The sequence below is a fragment of the Peromyscus californicus genome, unplaced genomic scaffold (assembly GCF_007827085.1).
Source record: "Peromyscus californicus insignis strain IS unplaced genomic scaffold, ASM782708v3 Scaffold_10__1_contigs__length_136768540, whole genome shotgun sequence".
Taxonomy (NCBI): Eukaryota; Metazoa; Chordata; class Mammalia; order Rodentia; family Cricetidae; genus Peromyscus; species Peromyscus californicus.
This window is the reverse complement of record NW_026294391.1, coordinates 86,376,068-86,394,767: the sequence shown is the minus strand read 5'-3', so window position 1 is coordinate 86,394,767 and position 18,700 is coordinate 86,376,068. Positions and strand designations below refer to the sequence as shown.

Below are 18,700 nucleotides of genomic sequence, written 5' to 3'. Positions count from 1 at the left end.
CTCCCTTCTTTAAGGGCTCCATCTTCTCTTTCTGCCTTTCACTCCCAATTGTTTCTTTTTTTTTTCCTTCTTTTTTCTAAAGCTTCTCTAGAATTTCATTTTGCTACAAAGACATCTGTAAATGTGAATTGGGGGTGGGAATTAAATGGAGGGGTCCTGCAATCCTCCAACTGATCCTTGGGTCTATCTGATGCATCATACCTCAGTCTGAGCATGCTGAAGTCGTGTGAAATGGTAGCCCCGATGAGGGGGACTGGATCAAAAACCCACACGCTACGCTATCAAATATGCCCCACACAACCCTCACTCCTAGCTGCCCTTGACCCTGGAACCTTCCCCCCCCCTCTGTTTGTTAACAAAAGGCACCCTCCGCTTCTAGAATTATAACGATTACATAGTTAGACAATGGAGACACAAAGGAGGGGGCAAGATCTATGCCAAGTTCACAGAAAGAAAGAGGCCAGGGTGGAAGTTGGAGGTGATTTCTAAGGAGAATTCACTTTGAGAGAAGATAGTATCAAAATCTGGGAATCTGCTAGTCAACATCTACCCAGGAAATGTGCTGTTCTCATCTGCAAGTGAAGACAAGGCAGAGGGAAGCAAGGAGCTGTTAGGAGTGTAGCAGTCGGGTGTGGGGGGAGAAAGGAAATACAGCCCTGTCTCGGAGAACATTCTATTAAAAATGGTTAAGCACAGTGAAAACAGGAATAATATATGAAACGTCTATACTGGTAAGACTGATTTCCGAAGTCTGTGAAGGGACCCGAGTGCCAAATATAAAAGGTGATATTTGTTAGGGAAAGTTTTCTATAACTTTCTTGAACAGGTTACCCTTAAGTGCTGATGTGGGTTCTTTGTCACTCTCAGGTCAGGAGCCTCAGATGGTCATAACCCTCTTGATCTAGAAGCAAGAGTCTACTCCTGAATGGATCTAAGGCAGGTCATTGGTCCATAACAAGAGCAGAGACTGTCATCTCTACACACCTAAGAAATAAGGTATGTTCTCCTGAACTTGTCCCGTGGTTTTGTCTTGAGATAAGAGACAACAGAGGAGGGAAACCGAGCAGAGCCTAAAGTTTTCTGTGGAGGAAGAGAACACATACTGTGTGTTAGGGACTTCTTTTGTGATTTTCCACAGGCTTCTGGCTGATTACACTGGAGTCCAGAACCGTGCATTATACAACACTGACTCTAGAACAAATCTTCTGCTCTTATACAAGCTCCAATGTGAAGGGACCCTTGTACATGCCTCTTGCAGAACAGTGAAGTAGTGGCTTCTCAGAGCGGAGCAGACTGCGGCCATGACTGACTGTCGAGGGCGTTCAGCCGGTGCCTTCCCAGGCATGCCCTCCAGACAAAGACTCCGCCTGCCATAGAAGTACAGTTGCAGGCTCTTCCTTCTATTCACGGCCCTGGAGGAGAGGGATGATGGCAAACCGAACTGACTTTGGCCATTCTGATGCAGGGCATGAGAAAGAAGATCGTTAAGAACTCAAATAGCCAAGGCAGATCTCTGTACAGGGGAAATCACTCAGACTGAGTCCTCTTATACATCTTATACATTCTCAGCAGTGTCTCTAGGACTGACTAGACTACTCAGACGAAAATAATTCCCCAGGAAACTCACAGACACCAAGTCATCTACCATATTCTCCTGAGGCCTCTTTTCTTTTCTCCTTCCCACCCTCTCTACTGTCTTACAGTTTATTTCATCCCTGTTCTTCCTCTTGTCCCTCCTCTCTACCCCCTTCCTCCCCTTCTCACTGATGGGGTGGGTCTTCCTGTGTCTGCCTTGCTCTTATGCCAACGGCTCGGAAAGGAATTGAGCCAGGTAATTATGTCACACTCTCCCCAGTGCCCTATGGTTCTCGGTTCCCTCAGATCTAGTGTGTTGTAGTGGCTCTGTCCATCTGACAGTCTGCCTGGACACTCTCTCTGCATCCTTGTTCTAAGTCCTCCCTACAATCCTTATAGGAGTTCTTCCAGGTCTTAAAGAAGCTCCCGACCCCATAAAGTCCATCCACCCCACCTATTTCTGTGACTCTGTTTTCACTGGGTCTCATAAGTGAGCTGAAGAAAATGTTCTCCATTCCCGCCGTGCTTCTGCAATGCCCAAAACTTCCTCCAGAGGGCACCAGCAGCCTTCATGGGGACCTGTGAGGAAGAACAAAGCAGGACTGTATTAAACTAGTAAACACTGTGCTTCCAGCACTTCTTGTAGAACCACCCGAGAACCTGGCCCTCCTTGATCACAGTTTGGTTTAGTTGTACGACTGTCTTCAATTAACGACAAAATACTTGGATATTCCCTCCATTCTCTCCTCTGTCACCTCACAGCACCAGATTCTTGGAGGCCCGAAAGAAGATGGCAAATTTTCGTTGCTCCACTGAGCTAGGGCATTCAGAGAAGCCCAGTAACTTTCCCCCTGAAAACTAGATAAGCACACAAGTGCCCAATCTGGTGGTACACTTCTCCATGTCCACTTAGAAGATGGAAACGGAACCAGAGAAGGCATAGTACCAGTGAGTTCTCGGGCTCATCTGGTGGTACTGGAGAATCTAGAGCTGAGGCTTTTCTTGTCCTACCCAAGAAGACCATGTCATTATAGGCCCAATTTGGAAGGCGAGTGGCCGCTTGTTACAGTTTTTTTCCAGTCCTGGCACAGAAGACTGGCAGAACGGGAGGCAATATATCAAGTCCTGTGTTATTTGCAGATAGAACTTTCCACACCCAACTTTCTGCCGATTGGTTTGGCCATGCCTTTCTGGCCAAGAGAACTGAGGGCTGAGGGCCAGAGATGCCACATTCTTTGATCATGCAGGGTGTGTATGTGTGTGTGTGGAGGGGAGGGTGCTGCTCCTTTCCTGGTCATTCAAAGAGCAATGCAAGGATGGACACAAGTAACTGGTAAATTGTGTGTGTATTTATAAAGGAGAGATGCTAATCGTTTGGGAGAGAGTAAAGAAAGGAGCTTAGAAGCCAAAACATTCAGACAAATAAACTCAGGAAAAGAGCACCCGAAGCATGCCAAATAGCCAGTAGCAGTGCGGAGAAATGAGCTGTCCACATAAGCCACCCAGAATCCTGAAAACTGGCTATCTTTACTAGGGTAGCCTCTACAGAGAAGATGCATATATACGAGTTCTAACAGCAGCAGAATTCAAATGACTTCTGTGCTTGTCAATACTCACCCAACTCTAAGGAACACATTTTAGCCTTTTCCATTTGAGTAATAGGGGACACAGAAGCAGCTTTCCCAGGGCTATCTATTAGGCAAAGAAACAAAACTAACTTTAGAAGATACCCCTAACCAGCCTCATTGCTTGGAACTTGCTGGGACAACTGTTCTGCTCTGAAAGAATGCTTGACTACAGAGCCTCTTTCCTGAACAAGAATAGCCAGGGGGAAGATGGGCAGGCTTCTGGCTGCCATGGTCCAAGTTTCTAATCCTTCATACTCCTTGAGCAAAGTGCAAAGTGAATGTTGGAAATGCAGTGGTTTTTATATATCTTATGGGATTTGAAAGAAGTGGGAGTCAGAAGAGACCATACGACAGGAAAGACCATTGGTGTGCTTGTGAGCTGTGATCATAGTACCAGGACAGACTGTGAGTATGGGTGCTGCTAGAGAGCCAACTCAGAGCCTTTGTGTTCTAGGCAAACACTACTAAGTTGCATCCCCAGATGTAGGGATTTTTTTAAAGAGACTTTATTTTAGAAATCTTCATGGCCAAATGTCACAATCCCTGAGCTTTGTCCACTCCAGAAAAATATATTAGCAAGATTCGATGAAATAATATTGGCCAAATTTTGATAATTGTTACAACTGCATGAAAACATGGAGGTTTATCTTATTATTTTCTCTACTTCATGCATGACTAAAATATGAATTCAAAAAAAGAAGAGTCATTATAGTTAAAATTCAGACTAAGCCAGAAACAAAAAGGAAAACATTCCCAGCGGGGATGTCTATTTCTGGAAGGGTACACCTAGCCTGGAGAAAGGGGTGGAAATCTGGAGATTAAGAGAAGCCTTTTTATTCTATGCTCTTTAGCATGACTGTAGTTGATAATTATGTGTATTTCATGCCTACTTTATTGAAAATTTCATCTGAAAAGTCCTTCAGACAACTGTCCATAGATCCTTCAGGTCTCTTCCCCTGATTTCAGGTAGCCCTTAGCACAGTGGTTAGGCTGGCCCTCCACTGTCCTGCTTGACATTCACCCTGCCTACACCCTTCTGCCTACTGATACACAGCTTCTGAGGATGCTATGGCCAGTAGAAGCCCTTAGGAAACCCTCTTAGGGCACAGCTGGTTAGCGGAGGAGTGGGAGAAAACATGTGCCCATGCTATCCAAAAGCCCTTCACCCAGGAGGTAGCCTGCCAGAGGCACAAAGCCTTTCTGCCTCCCTACGGGTTCCACCAACACTGAAGGCTGCATTCTGTCCCTCGAGGGACTGGCTCTAGCAGCTGCCTAGACCTCTTCTTGATGCCATAGCCCTGGGCAGTCTTTACAGAGATGAGTCAACCCCTTCTGGTATAACAAAAGCAATAATAAAATTTGCTGAGCCTTTCAGAGAGGAACATGGCCAAGCATCTGGCTGCATCGCCAGCTGAAGGGTCGTTCACTCTGGGCTATGACACTGCAACTTGAAGTTGGGGTGCTATAGAGCAGACTGTCTAACCTTGAAGCTAATGTACCTTTCCTGGGAAACTAGGCCAATGGCCAGAATGAAGAAGCAGGGGAAACCTCAGTCCTCCCTGCTGAGAGCTAAATGCCTCTGGTAAGTGCATGGCATGTTGCTGGAGCTTAGGGCAAGTGGGCCCCGCAGAGAGCCCTTGCTTTTCTATCTCCTCTCAGGCCCCAGCTGAGCCATGCCTGAGCAGCTGCTTTGCCCAGAAGCCTGGGCCGAAGTGACAGCCTAGAAGCTGGTACAGGGAAAGACAAGAACTCCTCTGTGTCTAGGTAGGATGGGGCGAGCTTTTGCCTGTGTTGGGCTCTCCCACTCTCCAACCACTGCTGCTCAAAGGGCTTCACTGCTGCTGGGCTTCCTCTGTGAAACCAGGAGTAAGAAGAGGGGGCCCTGGCCCCCAGAGCCGAAGTCACCTCAGGGACCTGCCAAGTTGATGGCCAGCCCCTGAATCAGGAGGTGCTAATATATCCTCTACCATGGCCTAACTTGTGAGATTGTGTGCACCCTGGCTCTCAAGAGAAAATGCTTTTGTTTTAAAAGTGCCATTGTCAAAAACTTCAGTCTAAGAAGCATTCATCTTGGAGGACCTTCCAAAGAGGGCCATACCTGCTCCGTGGGTTACCTTTCCATATCCTGCAGAATTTTGAAGGCATTGCAACCACTTCCACAGACTGAATACAGCAATTTTTTGGCAGGACTTCAAAGAGAACAATGGCAGCAGTTCCCTGCTGCCTCACTTGCCTGCCTGAAGCTGAACCATTAGAAAGACAAGAAAACTCTCACTAGGATGTAATGTACTTTTACTGGGTCTACCATCGTGGCCTGCCCCTAGAAAGTCCATTCAGTACACTGCTTTGGAGATCTCTCTAAGGTCTTGGCCTTTGAAAGAGGCACCAAACCTAAGTCTAAAGAAACTCACCTTGGTGTTAGAAGCCGTTCAACCTCCAGTTTTCATAAAAGGGACAACAGAGAGATGGCTGGTGGAGGCTTTAGGGGGACTGGATCTTTCCCCGAAAACTGTACTTGGAGAAACTGACTTTCTGGGGTTCCGAGTGGTCGTCCTCTCTTCATGATAACCGGGCAAAAAGAAAGGACTTTGAAGGGTTCAGCTAGACATCAAGTGGCCTTCCATCTGGTCAGGGATCTACGTGAGTACAGAGTACAGTGACTTAAAACACAGACTGAAGGGCTGGAGATGGAGCACAGTGAGTGAGTGCTTGTCGAGCATAGCAAAGCCCTGGGTTCAGTACCTGTCTCCAGAAACAAGCCCAACCCCCAGCTTCCTTCCTTCGAAACAACCATAGATTCAGTTACTCAGACCTGCTAGGGATAGCAGACCAGCTCTATGACACTAGGCAAGGATTGAGCCTTGGCCTTTTCATTCCTAAAAAGATGTAACAAGAGTGGTGACCTGATATGGTTACTAACTTCAGACATCACCATGGATCTTCTTTCTATTGCTATTATTATAGGGCAGAGGGACCATCAGGATTTATATAAGATAATGAACATGAAATTCTTAGTACATCGCCTCTGCTATGGAACAAAAACAGTATTAATAACAACCAGGTGAGGGGACTGATACTCTGGAAATGCTTCATAAAACAACAAGCAGACGCTGAACTTTAGTGACCTCTGGTACCGACACCTTTCAGATCTAGGACTTCTAGGGATCTCCAAAATTTGCCTATCCTTAAAACAGCAATTAGGAAATGTGCTTGGTAGAAATACTGAAATGTCTTGGGACTCATTGAGCTGTTTCACAATTTCATTTAGTGTTTTCCAAAGACTCCACATCCTCTGAGTTTAAAGCCCTCACCAGCCAACAATTTTCCAGCAAGAAAAACATTTCCCACGATGCAGGTCCTTCACTGTGAAAACTGGGTACATCTTGGGGAACCCAAGGCAGGTTGGTTAGCCTATACCAGTGCCAGAGAACTACCCAAACTCCACACTTTAAGCAGTTGTCTCAGGAGTTGCCACCCACAGCAGGTTAAGAGCTTCCCCTGTGCTAAGGCCACCGTATGGGACATTACCAAAGTCCCCATCCTTCTCTGAAACATTATGCCCAGACAAAGCAGGGCTACCAGATTAAATGCACACTGCACAACTGAATTGGTAGTCCAGATAAACTGAATTATTGTTTAATATGTGTGTCCTAAAGGCTGGATGGAACATGCTCACATTTTTAAAAAGCCTATCGTTTATCCAAGAGTCAAATGTAACCGAGTACCCTTTGATTTGTTAATCTGGCAATTCTACAGGTCAGAGCAGTCAGCTGGCAATGGCAAGCCAAGCTGGCTTCTGGGGAAGGTGCCAGAAATGCTGCTAAGGGAACCTCCAACAAAAAAATACAGTTTCCTATCGACAGCTGTTCTACGCTGAACTTCAGCCCCAGTTCCTTCATCTGCTGGGCCTGCCTTTGGCCTCTCAGTCTTACTCTAATCTAGGGAAGCTCTTCCAGGGTGAGAGACCATATGGGCCCCGAGACAGGCTGCACAATGCTTGAGACTCAGGACTCTGCGGTCAACCAAGCTGGGTTCCTAACCCACTCCAGCTTAGGCCAAAGCACAGTAAGTGGCAATTCCTGTTAATACTTAGAGCCTGACCTTCCTCCCACTTCCCTCTTCTCTCCCCTTCTTGGGCGTTGGGTGAAGTGTAGAAAAATGGAATGGTCTGTAGATGTAGGCCTGGTCAAGAGAGAGAGCGCTTGGGCCTTATCTGGAAAGCCTATTAGAAACATTTAACCAACTGGGGATCCAGATACAGCTGACACAGAGGGAGCGAGCCTGTGCTGGGCCCTGTGCTAGGGGAATACTGGAGCAGAAGCAAGCATAGCATCAGTCTGTCCTTTCAATGTCAAATAAAGTTGACTCAAGTGCCCACCCTAACCCTTGTCAGGAAAGTTCAGTGTCTCCCTGAGATAGTCCTTAGAAATCTTAAGGGCTCAGAATCCTATGTGGTTCAGAACTGGAGCTTCTAATAAACTTCAGATTTCACAACTCATCTTCTATTCATTAATTTTTATGTATTTATTTTTTTTTGGTCAGGCGACAGGAACATCGTTCTTTCCTGATTTATAACTTTTAAAAACCCATTTATATGAAGACCTTTGTAACTGACATATTGTGTCAAGGTTTACATAAACGGAGGAGACATATGTTATAACGATATAAACAATTAAAAATCGGTTACCAGCGGTTCCATTGTCAGCTGGAAATTCTCGGTAAACTCCAATGTTGAGCTCTGGATGCATTCCTGCTCCTCCTTCTTATCTCTCATTTCTGGTTTTTCTCTGGCTCACCACAAATCCACGTTCCTTTCTTAATAAACAGCATCTCAGCTCCGTATGTACTACATTCCACTCCTTTTCACCAGATTCCTCCTCCTATTATTTTGAGACAGAGTATATCATTTTCTCAGAGGTTGGCCTTGAACTCTAGATCTTTCTGTTTCAGTTCCCCAAGTGCTGTTAATCATAGACATACGCTACCATACCCTGGGAAGGAAATTCCTTAAGCAAAAGCTTGATGTGAGCTGAGGAAATAATCATGTTTTTATTACATTACCCTGGTACAAACTTAATAAATATTGATCCATCAACATACAAAGACAGGGTTGTTATACCTATCTCACACATGAGCAAACTGAAGCTTTTGATGTAGTCCTGGGAGACCTACATAAAATTCAACCCTATTTCTTCCAAGTCTAGTGTTCTTTCCATTACCCAAGGATGTTGCTGGGGAGAAAATATTTCAGAAAGTACTAAATTATGTATTAAAGCAACTAGAGGAAAAAAAATATGTATATATACCAGAGATGGTAGGTAGAGAGATACTCCCTGGTAGAAGAGTTCTTTGTGAGGGAAAAGATTCTACCTGCTGTGGTCCATAGCCTCTTCCTCTGGCCAGCTCCCAGAGCTAGCGCTGCCAAACTCTCTGTGAAGAGCAAAACCCCACCCCTACAGAGTCACTAGGTCCTGGCATTCCTGAGTTGTTTCCTGTAGATGCCACTTTTGAAGTTCTAGTGATCACACTTTTGTATTGTTTGTAAACAAATTTTGTTTCAAGGTCTCCACACAGTCTAAAGTGGATGTTTTTCCTATGTGTAATTAACATAAGAAGTCTGAGCACCAGAGAACTCAAATGATATTGCCCATCTAGTAAGGGGCAGAAGCCAGACTGCTGGCTGGCTGATTTCATATGCATGTGCTATCAATGAGCATGTGCTGTCAAAGATCATGAGGAATACATGTGGAGTTGATAAAGCTGGGTTTGTCATTCACTGCAGCAAATGAAAACACCCCGTTCTCACTCACTGTATTCATTTCCCTTCAAGTATCAAGTAACAAACTCAACTGTATCAAGCACAAATGTACTAATGATCTTTGGCTGGCAGGCATTGATAGAAATAGCGATTGATCAACATTCACCTGAACTGTTTCTACCTTGGAGCCACATCTTCCATTTAGTGACCAAAGATTTCATGTTTAAAGTTTAAGAAGGACACTGAGATCGACTGACCTTTTTATTAGAGATTGATTAGAAGAGATGGTAATGCTACAGATAGACAAAAATATGGCGGTGACTCTGAGGAGATCAGCCCTGCATGGTAGAGTAGGAGTTTCTGCTCACAGTTTTCCCTGCAAGTGGGGTGTGAAGGAAACTGAAATCTCCCTTTTCTCTGGAATGGGCCATTGCTGGGGTAGGTAATCAATAAGTGCCCAGTTAAAGAACTTTAAGTGCACAATAAATATCTTTCATAGCCATTATAACACAACCCTAGCTAATAATAACCACACTTGAAATTCCTTCTATCTGCCTCTTTGAGATGACAGTCTGCCCACATGTACTGGGGGAGGGGTCTAAGTGGGGGAGGTCTAAGTTCACACTGAATCCAACTATGATGTCTCACTGAAGCCCTTCATGTGGTTACCATGATTAACATTTTCATTTACTATTATTAATATTCAAACATAGTTAAAACCTTAAGATTATAACCTAGTTTGCTTATATATTTGTGTATGCATAAGTTCATACAAATAAAGGTAGAGTAGGTATTCATTTCCTATAAATTTGTAAGAATAAAGTGCTAAAGGAGTAAAATTTTAACTTGTGTCATTTTTACATAAAGTAACTGAATTATTTGACATCCAGATTAGTTGCGGTTCCTTTCTGGCCTCAAAATGTTTTTCTACCTCTCAGAGCTTTTCTATATATCCTGAAAACATTTTTAAAAAGTCCTTACTAGTAAACCAAAAATTGACATACAGGTAGCTACTGTTTATTGCTGAATGACTTTCCAATGTTGAGTACAAATCTTTCTCAAGGTGCTTATGACTTACATATTGCCTCTTATACTGATGAGTCCTAATTTTACCTCCCTGCAGTGGTTTGAGTGGAGAATGTCCCTGCTGGGTTCATGTATTTGAAGACTTGGTCTGCGGTTGGCGGCACGGTTTGAGAGAGGTCATGGAACCTTTAAGACGTGGAGCCTTCCTTGATGAGGAAGAGCATCACCAGAGGCAGACTTTGATGGTTTATAGCCTCACCTCACGTACTGTTTGCTCTCTCTGCTTCTGGGGTGTGGACAATAATGTAACCAGGTAGTTTCCTGCTCCTGCCCAGCATGCCATTCCTTCCCCACCATTATGGATTCTAGTCACCTGGAACCATAAGCCAAAATCAACTCTCTCTTCTTTAAGTTGCTTTTGGACATGGTATTTTATCACAGTGACAGAAAAAGAACTAATACACCTTCCTGCCTGCAGAATAATAAAATCACTATGATATTTTCTATGCCTAAGTTATCTCTGGGTTTTCTAAAGTGGCCATTTAGATGACACAATGATTTAACATTTTACCCTATAAAAGAGAGAGCAGAAAGATAATTAGGTTTATTTAAGCTTCTCTTTGAATTAAGTACAACTATTAAAAGAATTTTGTCTGTTATACTTAGCATCAAAATAATCTGACAAATTAAAAGCAGAATTCATCAACCAGATATAAGTATGCAAATGGAAACATATTTCAGTGCCTGCATACTTTTCAAAAACCTTACTTATATTTAAACACAAGGACTGTAAAATATCTGTGTGCCAAAATCTTTCTTGGGATTTTAGCTCAAAACCCTCTATTCCGTTTCTATTTATAAAGTTTCTGCACAGGTGCTAAGGGTATTTATTTGATGAGAGTGGTCAGAAGTTATTGCGTATTTCAGGCTTTCAATAGATGCAGGAGTAAGACATAGCTACTTTTGTCTGAGGGCCATAATAGCAACAGTAAAATGTGTACAAACCAGAACTGGCGTAGCTCTAGCTTTCCACTAAACTACTGGTTCTCTATGCAGTGCAAATCCGGCGCTCTTGACTCTCATGGCTTGTCAGCTTGTTGCCACACCTTCTAAACACCACCAGTGTTCCTTCCACACTTGCTGGTGTGCTCTAAACATAAGTGAGCTTCTTCATCATAGTCACCACTGGTAGCTTGTGCAGACCTTCAGAGACACTCGTCTGCTTTACAGAAACTGGTTAACAGTACTAAAAAATTTAAGTAACTGAGGTAGGCAGAAGACTTACATTGCAAATACCAAGTTGTAGGTTCCATCCCTCATATGCTAAGTCCATTAACTTAGAGGGACCTAAAATGGGTTCACTCAACTAGCTATAGATGATGCTTTTACTCTCAACACAGTCCATGTCTTTCCCTATATATGGCATGAGACATACTACATCCTACTTTATCCTGTATGTTTTGGATACTTTTTAGAGACTATTAGATATTTCTAGAAAGTTAGCACTTCAGAGGATAGTGTTTCTCCAAAAAATCTTTGTTGTTGTTTAAGACAGGGTCTCACTATGAAGTTCTGGACAGCCTGGAACTCTGTGTAGACCAGGCTAGCCTCAAGTACATAGAGGTGTGACTGCCTATGCTTCCCAAGTGCTGGGATTAAAGGCATATGTCATCACACCTGGATATCTATCTTTTTAAAAATTACCCCCAAATACCCAATTACCTCCAAAGTGAGGCACACATGGGATTTTTTTAGAACTCCCAAAAGGAAGCCTGATTGCCTCTTCATGCCCACTACATGAGCTGAGAATCTCATGGTAGGAACAATGCAACTGACAGGAATGTGTACTTCTCACCCCTAGCAAAAGTCATAAATAACATTCTACTCTGAAAGTACAACAAACTATTCTAAATTCAGAATCTATGCTTTTTTTTTTTTTTTTTTTTGGTTTTTTGAGACAGGGTTTCTCCATGTAGCTTTGCGCCTTTCCTGGAACTCACTCTGTAGTCCAGGCTGGCCTCGAACTCACAGAGATCTGCCTGCCTCTGCCTCCCAAGTGCTGGGATTAAAGGCGTGCGCCACCATCGCCCGGCTCAGAATCTATGCTTTTTATGAGCAGTCTCATTGTCCTCACTAACCTCCTAACTGTTAAAGCAATTATATGCTGGAACAAATAATTCTTGCCATGGCTATATGATAAGAGATAAATAAAATAGTCAAAAGTTTTGAACACGTCCGTAGTAACTAAGTAATATATACTGTCCACTTTCAAATGATACTGCATACCCACTGTCTTATGAGAGGTCTCAACATCTCATCCTGCAACATAAGGAACAGAAGAGACTAATGCCATTCTTACTACAGACTATGTTCTCTAAATAAAATCTCGGTGGTGTTGAAGCTTGTCCATCACGGATTCCCGTCCTGCAGGCTAACTATGTTTATTCTTGGCAATAAGTGAGGAACTAAGACAGAAAAACACAGTCCCCAAAGCTAGAACTTGCCCTGGTCTTACCAGTTAGTCCTGGCTGTTGCCTGCTAAACAAAGTCACAGAATGTCAACATCAAATAAGGCCAATCCGTGACCATGAAAGATAAGACTACAGTGTAACTAGCTCTGAACAAAGACAAACTATGAACAATGTTTAAACCATAGACATGACTGAACTTGCCACTGCCCTTGCTAATATGAACTGATGCTCCTTTATCTTTGCTTTCATATTTCTCCTCACAACAGATCATTACTAAGATGCCTTATTATAGAGATGCCTGCTTCCTGAGTGGAGACAGGAGGATTCCTGCAGGTCATCGGCCTGCCAGCCTAACTGAATCAATAAGCTCCAGGTTCAACGAGAAACCCTCTCTCAAAAGCTAACATCTGGGGAGTTGGCTCAGTAGGTAAAGTGCTTTCTCTGCAAACACAAAGGCCTGTCTGGATCCCAGCAGCCAAGGAAAAGCCAGGCATGCTAACACATGCATTTGTAATCCCAGCACTAGGGAACAGAGACAGGAGGATCCCCAAGGATTACTAATCAGCCACCCTAGACATAATGGTCAGCTTCAGGATAGAGAGAACCTGTCTCAAAGACTAAGGTGTGAAAGCAATTAAAGAAGATATCCAGACCTCAGCTGCTGGCCTCCACACATACCTACAGGGGTGAAAACATTCATGCACATGCATATACCACATATATGTACATGCACGCATGAGTGGGAACATAGACACACATACACAGAGACAGAGACATACACAAATGTATAAAGTGGTTGTGATCTTTATACCCATGCACACACATGCACATCCATGCATACATACACAAAGTGCACACATATACAAGGTGAAGGAGGAGGAAGAGAAAGGACATGCTTTGAGACTCTGCTTCCTGAAAGTATTCAACCTGGAGCAAAGCCCTGCTCCCATATGCCCTCCTCACCATTACATTACGATGAACCCAAATCCTATAACATTCTTAATACCATCTTACTAAGGTATAACCTAATTTTCCCTTGCTGCAATGAGTAACACGCATATTACTTCACTTTTATTGCTCCCATTTTACAAGTAATAAACACAGGACCCCAAATTTAAATAACTTCTTCAAATTATTCAGCAAATAAACTAAGAAACCTATGCAAGAATCCAGGATTTGCTCTTTGCACTATGCTACACAGCCCTTAAAATACTCCATACATAGAAGTTGTATTGTTTCTGGCAGTGCCTCAAAAGAAAATTCCATTTTCTAACAAGTTACATCATAAGCTTGTATTATACCCTCTACAACTGGCCTTACCAGGGGCTGGAAAGATGGCTTGGTGGTTAAGAGTGCATACTGCTCTTCCAGAGGACTCACATTCAATTCCCAGACTCACATCAGGTGGCTCACAACTTCCTTTAACTCCTACTCTAGAGGATCCAACACACTCTTCTGTCTTCTGTGGGTACCTGCACTGTTCCCATAGGCACTCACACATATTTTTAAATTAAATAATAACAAAATAAATCTTTAAAAAAGATTGTCTTCCGCAATTTTAAAAGCTCAAATTAGCCTTGATCACAGTAGTGGGTCATTAAATTGTGTCTGTATGTTTATCCAAGATATGGAACCACTCTAGGTACCTATACTCAGAAAATGTGGTACATATACACAATGGAACTTCATTCAGCGTGAAGAAAAATTACATTGGAAGGAAAATGTAGGGAACTGGACAACATATTCAATGAAACAAGTAGGATATAAAAAGACAAATGTTGCATGTTTTCTCCATATGCAGAATTAAGGTTTCAATCTGTAATACTGATATAGTCTGCATAGTCTTTAAAAAAAAGGTACCTCCCTCCACCCCCTCCAAACATATATATTCAGGACACAGGAACTGAAAGGGACTACGAGAGGGGAGACGAGAAGTAACTAAATTGAGGGAGAGGAAAACAAGAGAAGGGAGTGGAACAAATCTGACAGACATTAAAGCCTAAGGAAGGACCTTGAGAGTGGAAGGGGACCAGCAAAGAGGCAAAAAGAGTAAAACATAACAGGATTGATCAGGAAAACGTCACCAGGAAGCCGGGTTCTGTATGCTAACCAAAAAAGTATAAAAAGAGAAAGTGGCCTGTGTGTGTGTGTGTGTGTGTGCGCGCATGTGTGTGTGCTTGCGTGCATACATGCATTCATGTGTATGTGAGTTATGATTTGTGACGCATATTAATGTGTTACCTGATTTATTCTGGGATTTCACTTGGCTAATAGAATTATTGTGACCCTGTCTGCACAGTACATCAACAGGAAATGCTCATTTTTCTCAGGTCTCTTCGAGGCTGGTGCTGACAGAGGTTAAAAGCTCTGCAGGCCATGGTAAGGCCGCTGCTAGCTCAGCACAGGACTTTCCGGGGAGAATGAAGGGAGGGGCCAGAGCTCCCGCTGCAGAATGTCTATTTAGTGCTGATGGAGGACAATTACAGCTAGTCTTACAACAAGGACAGAACGGCTCCTCTGCTGCCAGCCTCCCAGCCCCTTTGTGATAGACACAAGACCCGGGGGTTAGGAAGAAGTCTAAGACATGACTTCTGCTCTATGGCACTTACCTTAGACTCCCCACAATGGGGAAGACTTTCTCTTCTCTCCTTCCCAACTGGGAACAGTGTGGAATTGCTGAAAGAGGCTCTCTTGGTAGGAGGGAGGGTGGACTGTGGGCTGATGTAGGCATGAAGCCCAGCCATGGGGTTCCTACTTAGGTGTCACGATTCATTGACCTAGGGTAACTGCCTCACACAAAAGTTTCCACGGCTAGGGAGGAATATGGGGAGAGGAACAAAGTCTATTCGGCAGAGCCTTAGTAAACGGAAATGTCCATTAGGAGAACAGGGGGTTGCCCAGAGGCTGCATTTGTTTAAATCTACTTGATTTGACTTCTTCTTTAGTTTGGATTGCCTTGGTAAGCAGGTGATGGCTTACATTAGAGAAGAATTGGGGCTGCCCCCAGCCACCCATGCTTTCAGGTGTTAGGAGGGAGCCACTAGGGACCAGATTCTTTCAGTCTTAAGACTCGGGTGGGACAGTGGCTCTTGTGGACTCCCTAAAACCATATTCAGGTCCTTCCCGTAAAGGCACCGTAGTCACAGGGCCAGGGGTTGTGCTAGGCCAATCTCACATGCAAAGGCCGTAAGAACAGGAGGTCCTCTCCTCACAAGATCATAGACTAGTGCGTTCCTTGGCAGGGCTCTTTTATTAAACTATCAGAGGGCACCATGGACAGATGAGAGGCCTGGTTAGATAGGATGGCCCACATGCTCCAGAGATTTCACCCTCCGGACTTCAGTCATAGAGTTTAGAGTGGAGGGCTGACTTTGTCCATCTGGACTACTAGTCCATTGTTTATCTCAGAGCCACCACATACAGCTACCAATCTGGTTTCCGCTCCTACCAGGGGAAAGTTCCAAGCTCAACAAAGACACAGTTCTTCCTTGTGCTTCTCCAGCAGCCCAGCCTATGCAGTTTGCATTTATTTTTTACTATTTTATTTAATATTCATACATGCATATGTGTTTTGATCCATCCATCTCCAATTCCATCCCCTCTAATTCCTCTCCTATCCCTTCTACCACTGTCCCCTTCCAACTTCAGGTGCTTTTTAAAAAAACTTAATACCCGTCGGGCGGCGGTGGCGCACACCTTTAATCCCAGCACTCGGGAGGCAGAGCCAGGCGGATCTCTGTGAGTTTGAGGCCAGCCTGGTCTACCAAGTGAGTTCCAGGAAAGGCACAAAGCTACATGGAGAAACCCTGTCTCGAAAAACCAAAAAAAAAAAAAAAAAAAAAAAAAACCCAAAAACTTAATACCCACTGAATTCATGGAGTGCTGCCTGTATGTATGAGTGTGGGACCATCCATTGGAGCATGGGTAACTTAAAGTCACCTAAGGAAGGTGACTCTCCCCTGGCAGCCATTCATTTGTCAATAGCTTCTCAGCTAGGGCTGGGGCCTCATGAGACCCTCCCCCATCCATACTGGGATTTTGGCTGGTTTGATCTTGTGAAGATAGTCTGCATTTTAAAATAGGAACCTAGGTTGGACATGTTGGCACATGCCTTTAATCCCAACACTGGGGAGGCAAAGAAAGATGGATCTCTGTGAGTTCAAGGCCAGCCTGGTCCAGTACAACTAGAGTTACATAGTGAGACCCTGTTTTTTAAAAAAAAAATGAACAAAATAGGAAAGAAATTATCAATTAAAAAACAGTGAGAATATTCTCAAAGCACTGATAAATTTTATTAAAGCCCCTTATGGAGGGAGAAGAATTTCCCAAAGTGTGTTTCAGAGGATGACACTTCTTCACAATGGGGAAAGGTAGACCTCCTTGTAAGGAGGTGGTCGGTTTATCTTCAGAACGTAAGGAGAAGTACTTCAGTCCTGTCCAACCCAAGGAAATTAAGAGTGGGTGTGTGTCCTCGTTACCTCGACTGTCAACTTGACATAGCACAGAGTCACACCTGAGAAGGTGCTCTCAAACTGATGTATTCCCAGATCAGACTGTCTTGATTATTAACTGATATAGAAGGGCCCGGCCCACGGTGGGGCAAAGGATCATGGGCTGTATAAGAAAGCTAGCTAAGGTGGGTGGGTGAGTGAGCCATCAAGTAGCATTCCTCCATGATTTCTGCTCTGCTTCCTTGGCTCTGAATCCCCCAATTAGAGGTAATGATGTATGGAACAGCAAGAAGGCCTGCCTTCAGGTTAATGCTGGAGTTCCTATTTGGATTTCCCTCAGTGATGGACTGTGACTGAAAAGTAAGCCAAAAAAAAATCCTTTCCACTCCTAAGTTGTTTTTTGGTTGTGGTGTTTGTTACAGCCACAGAGTTGAAACTAGAACAGTGTGTATGCCTCCTCCAAATTCTTTCTCACCAGTTGGCAGAATTCAGAGTACACAGTAAAGAACCCCAAAGATAAAACATGGCCAAGTAATACTATGGAAAGAGCTTGGTCCCAGAGTGACTGTATGGATTAAAGCCTACCATTTCACCCCATCTCTCCACTAGGCTATGAATTCACTACTGATTTACCAAACCACTGAAATCGGGTGCTGCTTGTTACAATATCTGTCCTACTGTACTATGACCAATATAATCAGGACATTTTTTTTTCCTGTAGCTTCTCCTGGGAGAAAAGCTTTTGAAGTGTTTATCCTCCCCGAGGAATGGCAGTGTAGTATAGTGAGCACTAGATATAAAGTCAGACAGAACTATAATCAAATCCCAATACACACCAGCTGTGCAGGCAATTTACTGAGTTTATGTTGTCTGATCTAAAAACGAAGATGCCAATGCCTAACTCACAGAGCTGGTGGAAAGACTGAATGAGACTATATGCAAAAAGTGGCCAGGGCACAGTAGATGCTCATTTGAAGATTAACAATTACCATTATCTAGGAAGCCCTGACATGCTAAGTGATGCCTAATAATACTACAGTCTTATAAAAATAAAAAGTTTCTGTAGTTCCTTCCCAAATCCTGAGAACAAAGTGATTGGCTTGGCATGTACTTGTCTCAATTTCTGCCTTCCCAGCTTCCTCCAGGTTTGTGTCTTTTAAGCAGTATCTTCCTTTCCCTCATCCTTAGGAACTAGCTTATGCTCAGTGTCCCACCCTCTTCTCATTCCAAACCAACACGAAAGTCCCAAGTGAAGCTACACTCTACTGGGTTCCTGCCTCCTTAGAAGGCTCCATAGGGTCAACTGTGTCTACCTTCTAGACTTGGGCTGTCAGCTCCACATCCTCTGGCATCCTCTGAGCTGACTCCTATGGCTGCAACGGCCAGGGCTCTATTGCTCCCTTCTACTCGGTTCAATTTCAGGCTATCATCACTGCTCGGGGATCAGCTGTGGACTGTTAGTGTCAGCCAACATAATGCCACTGAATGTTCCAGAAAGATATGCCCCAGCACTCTGTGAAGAACACAACTTACAGCTCCTGCAGGCTGAGAGCTTGAGGGAGACTGGTTACGGCAAAGACAATTCGGGTAACCAGGGGATTATCGATCAAGGGTGCTACGTGACTGCTGTGGACAGTAGTAAAAAAGGTTGAATTCATACTCATCTACCTATTCCTGGAGAAAGCAGAATGCATGCTTATTTTCTTGTCTTGTAAGAATTTTTATTTGAGTTTTATGTTTTTAAAAGGTATGTTATTCAATCCATTCCTATCCCCATTCTCTCCCCATCCA

The 18,700-nt window shown here is 43.7% G+C and overlaps 2 long non-coding RNA genes across 22 annotated transcripts in view; one reads left to right on the top strand and one right to left on the bottom strand.

The window, feature by feature from the left end:
* Window positions 1–1,249: 1,249 nt before the first annotated feature.
* Window positions 1,250–18,700, bottom strand: part of LOC128109141 (uncharacterized) — an 86,976-nt gene continuing 69,525 nt past the window's right edge. For 18 of the 21 annotated variants that reach the window (XR_008217696.1, XR_008217695.1, XR_008217699.1 and 15 more), the window contains 5 exons: window positions 7,891–8,083; window positions 5,615–5,839; window positions 3,193–3,267; window positions 2,030–2,154; window positions 1,250–1,412 (listed from right to left, as the gene is read on the bottom strand). This is a non-coding gene — a long non-coding RNA (uncharacterized LOC128109141). Of the gene's footprint in view, window positions 1,457–2,029; window positions 2,155–3,192; window positions 3,268–5,614; window positions 5,840–7,890; window positions 8,084–18,700 lie in introns of all 21 variants that reach the window. The other 3 variants (XR_008217715.1, XR_008217717.1, XR_008217714.1) reach the window with 3 other exon arrangements.
* LOC128109181 (uncharacterized) lies at window positions 5,846–10,491 on the top strand. Its single transcript, XR_008217726.1, has 2 exons — window positions 5,846–7,268; window positions 10,085–10,491. It is a non-coding gene; the product is annotated as an uncharacterized LOC128109181 (long non-coding RNA).